We start from the raw sequence: 5,018 nt of genomic DNA, 5'->3' as shown, positions 1-5,018 counted from the left end.
ATTAAACACAGCCCAACACTAGCAGCTAGTCTTTAGATCACCCCCAACGCATGTGAACATTGTTAACACTAGCATTTTGTTCTCTCATTTTACTACGTGGAAAAAGAACTCCTTAGAGAGTAGCTGATTGAACATCTTAGGGAAGGGAGGGGGGAAATATCACTTTGAATATGGAATATCTTGTTGTTCCCGGAAAGCAAAGATGCTTTTTAAAAATATCAGCGACGTAACTCAGAGTGGGCTCCACGGGCCGCGTCATGACAATCTTAAGTATCACCATCTTCATACTTGAGAGGGCGTCAGAACCACCTGGAGATGTTAAAGCACACACTGCTGAGCCCACTCCCAGAGTTGCTGATTCAGTAGGTCTGGGGAATGGAGACAAGAATCTAACAGGTTCCCGGGTAAAGCTGCTGCTGCTGCTGCTGGTCAGAGACCACACTTTGAGAACCACTGATATAAGTTATCTTAATTGAGCTGGGTGATTCTGTGAGCATCCGTGAATTTATTACGATACTCGAAAGAAAAAAAAAAGTCAATATAAAATGTACAGAAAAGCAGTTGTAAAAAAATTATAGTTATTAATACGCAGGGATGTTTTATCTCCTTTTAAATACATGTTGGATTATAAAGCGTAGTTCTTTTACACTCTGTGTAAGCCAAGAGTGGAAATTCACAAGTTAATGACACAACTCCAGAAAAAATAAGAACTGTACCAAAAACAAGAAAAATTTAATAGCATGGTAGAAAGGGGGCCAGTCCTCAGTCAGTACCAGCAGTGCCCAGTGACCAGTCAAAACCCTGTGTCCCAAGAACAAAATGGCCAAATGGCCCAAAGAAGAGAATTAACTCATGCCCTCGTATCCTAGAAGAGAAAACTTCTAAATGCTTCATTGCAATGAGATGCTCATAAGGCAGTGCTATGTTTTCAATTAAAATATCAAACGAGGTTAATACATCATAATGGCAGGACAATTTGTTTGGCAGTGCCGGTCATGTGGAACCTCGACCGATGTTTGCTTCTGAGGAAGACATCAAGTTTCAACAAACTTAAATCTATGAAAAAGTAATAGACATAATTTCTATTGATAAAACAAGGTGCAACTTAAGTATAAAAGGCATAACTAACGACTCAGGTTTGCATTATCCTGGACTATGAGAGCAAATTGAGGTCTCCACCAAGAACCCATCAGCTGATAATACAGAAGGTCTAATTTTGTATTGTTTTGTTTTTACCCTTAGAATCCTTCATTCCTTCAAACTGTTTTCCTAACTTACGTTCGTTTGTGTTTGTTTTAACTCCTAAGCTTTTTCTTTCTGCTACTCTCTATCTGTAACCCATAGCCTTCCTGGCCCTGTAATCATCTGTGCTGACTTTTGGTCTGTTTTCAATCATATCTTTTCAGTCTGTTTTCTTCAGGCATTTATTGGTGTATATATTTTAAATAGTGTATACATTTTATGGTGTATATATATTTTTATACACTGGTATTTTATTTGATACACTGGTGTATATATTTTAAATTTTATCTACTGTTTATAACCATATGATTAGTTTCCATGTCTTCAAATGTTGTTTCTTATCATTTTAATGGGTATGTAAGTAAACTGTAATTTAATCAATTCCCTCCACCTTTTTTTTTAACATTTGGATCGTTTTTTACCTTTTCATTTTTATAGACAATATTTTGATGAATAGTCTAGTAGCTACATCTTCAGGCTCATCTGTAATTATTTATTTAGAATAAATTCAAAGATGTATTACTAGAACAAATTCAGAAATTGCTGAGTCAAAAAAATATAAAATTCGGTCTACAGCCATGCCACCCAGAACGTGCCCGATCCCGTCTGATCTCAGAAGCTAAGCACGGTCGGGCCTGGTTAGTACTTGGATGGGAGACCACTTTGGAATACCAGGTGCTGTAGGCGTTAAAAATAAATAAATGAATAAATAAATGAAATTCTAAGTCTTATAGTATGTATTTTCATATTACAACACAAAGATTATACCAACGAGGGTGTAGCTTTCTGCATAAAACACGAGGCAATGTTATCACACCAGTTAACTTCCTTTAGATACTCTCCTACAGACCAATCTTCAGAAATAGTAATATTTTGAGCTGTTTTCCTGAAAAAAATCATAACCACAGTACTATGAGCTCACATTTTAACAAGCTGATACAAAAGAAGTAACTGCTCTTTGAAATGTCACCTTATTAAACCACTGCTGTCCAAAGCCACCTTACAATGTCGTGCCTGTTTTGTGAGAGCACATTTGTTTGATTTTGAGGTCCCTTTGTGCAGGGGCCTCGGGCATCCCCATCCTCCTTGCGATGCCAACTAAGTACTATGTGTTTGACCACAAGGTCTGGGCTCTGCATACCTATACCATGCATTTTAGATTAAATCTGATTTCTTCCTTCAAGTGGATGCTTTATTCTTATAGCCAACAGGGCACAGAGCTCAGAGAAAGAAGATTATGTTTTTTAATGTTTATTAATGTCTTAAAACTATGTGCCCATCTGTTCTGAGTCTGAAAGAAATCAAAGTTAGGCTTACAGAAAATCAGGCACAGTGAATCAATCAATTTATTAACCATCGCTGAGTGCCAACAATGCGTAAGGCAACAGGAGTAACCAAAATCAGAGAGTAAACTTAAAAATACGTTGGTAAATATTCTACTTTCCTTTAGTTTCAGTCGATTTTCTTGGAGTATTGGATGAATGTTTAAGTTTGCATTTTGTTGTTCTAGATGTTTATTTTTTCTTAGCCTGGAAGAAGACCGTGGATTTTAAAGAATCAGCTATGTTTTTAAAGAATCCTGTTTTTCTTCAATAGATGCTTTTTTAAATTGAGGACATTAAGTGTCTTGCCATATAAGTATTGGCTTTATGTGTTTCCTCTTCTGTGAAATGTCCATTTATGTCTTTCGTCTATTTTTCTATTGGATTGTCGTCCTTTCCTTATTGATTTGTAGAAATTCTTAAACTATTCTTGATACAGATTCTTTGTTCGTTAAATGTGGTACACCTTCTCTCAGTTTATAGCTTATCTTTTCGCCTTTTGAAACATGTCTTCTAATGAATACAGTTTTTGAAATTTTAATATAGTCAAATATATCACATATTTATTTTATAGTGGGCTTTTTTGTGTCCAGTGTTTAAGAATTCCTTCCTTAACCCTCAAAATCTAAAGATATTCATCCATATTTTCTTCTAAAAGTTTTAAAGTTTTCCTTTGAACATTTGCAACCTTAATCCATCTGGAGTTGATTTCCATGACTAATGTGAGATAGGAATCTGATTTACTTTTCATGTGGATGATCATTTTTTTCCTGTTCCATTTATTGCATTCCCTGTAAACAATCCAGGAAACGCAAATCAAGACCTTAAAGGGTTCCCACCTTACACTCATTCGGTTGGCAAACATTGAGCGCTGAAGAGGGTAGATCAACAGGATGGTGAGAGTAAAAACCGTAACAACTGTTTTCGAAAATGGCCTGGCATTATCTTGCAAAGTTGAAAATCTACGCACCCCACAACCAACCCACATCCCGTTCCAAGGTATAAACTGAGATGACTCCAGCAGGCGTGCGTGGGGACGGAGAACCACATAACGAGAATATCTATTACAGCAAGAAATGTGAAATCCTAAACTCCTGCTTCCAGGAAGCCAGATGAGAAAGGCTGGTGTAGTCACACCATGAAATACGATACAGCAATGAAGATGAATGAATCCCAACGACCCACAACAACGTGAACGACGCTTAGTAATAGAAAACGAACTGAGAAAAAAAGTCCCAGAAGATTATATACCTCATGATACCTTTTTTAAAGTCAAAAACAATAATCATTATATTGTTTGGAAGCATATATGTGTGATAAAAATATTTTAAATCAAGAATGAGTAAAAACACACAATTTAGAATTGTAGCTATACAAGTAGGAAGAAATGCAGGAGATGAGCTAGGACAGGAACACACAGAAGATCGAAGCTACTGCCAGTGTGTTCATTCTCTAACTGGACAGCGAGTTTATGGGTGTTCATTACGTTATTAATGAATAAGCTGTATCTACACAAGTAAATGCAGGAAAAGAGGTTCAGGCATGGACCAACGATGAGGGTGGAGGGTAAACCAAGGAAGATGAGTTCAACTTTGTTCACCTGGGGGCCACTGAAAATAACGTTGAGGAAGAAATTCAGCACGGACCCTTAGAGAAGTAAGCTGGCCTAACTAAGGTATGAAGTGACAATGCTTGAAAACAGAGATCGAAGAGCTATTTGGTATAAGTAACAGTTAGGTATTAATATATCAAAACCTTACTAATTTTTTCACTGGGTCCTAACGAGGTGTTAGTTTATAAGTACGCAGCCTGCCAAAATTCCATGATCTTTCAGGTCTGTTTGGACCACAGTGAAAAATAAGTAAATAAATTCTCTAGGGAGGGGCTAGACAGAAAAAGAAGCAAGCCAAGAAAACCCTAGATTCCTTTAAGAACTTCCATGATATCACAAGAGTAAGTTAAAGACTGTGACAGTTCCAAGCTTTTCATAATAAGAGCAGCTTACATTTTTCTAGGATTTTATAGTTTGCCTAGTGTTTTCATATACACGCTTCGTTTGATAATGAGACAAAGAGCTTGAGAACTTGCAAAATCAAAGCTGTCAGACGTTTGCGACAAAAAAAGAAATAAATAACGATACAAATGAAACTGACAGAAATGTATCAGCATGATCTTTGTGTGCTTCAACTTCTTTAAATCTTAGTCTAAATATGAGGTGATCCTACGGTTTTATACAACTCCAATTCAACAAATATTTGTTGAGTTTCTAAAATATGCGGGCGCTGTGCTTAGATCCGGGACTAAAACAATGAACAAGAAAAGACAATAGCCTAGGAATTATTGATAAACAGGGCTTAGTAACGTAAACGTAGATCTATTTTAATTCCAAAAGTGGCATTATGCATGATACCATTTATGAAGCTGTACTTGGCTTCGCCTGGAACACATCCAGGA

General features: G+C 36.6%; 1 pseudogene; it reads left to right on the top strand.

The window, feature by feature from the left end:
- Nucleotides 1–1,810: 1,810 nt before the first annotated feature.
- On the top strand, nt 1,811–1,929 carry LOC120614550 (uncharacterized; annotated as a pseudogene).
- Nucleotides 1,930–5,018: the final 3,089 nt, after the last annotated feature.

This window comes from Pteropus medius, unplaced genomic scaffold (assembly GCF_902729225.1).
Source record: "Pteropus medius unplaced genomic scaffold, Ma_sr-lr_union100, whole genome shotgun sequence".
Taxonomy (NCBI): domain Eukaryota; kingdom Metazoa; phylum Chordata; class Mammalia; order Chiroptera; family Pteropodidae; genus Pteropus; species Pteropus medius.
This window is presented reverse-complemented; position numbering and strand designations above follow the sequence as displayed.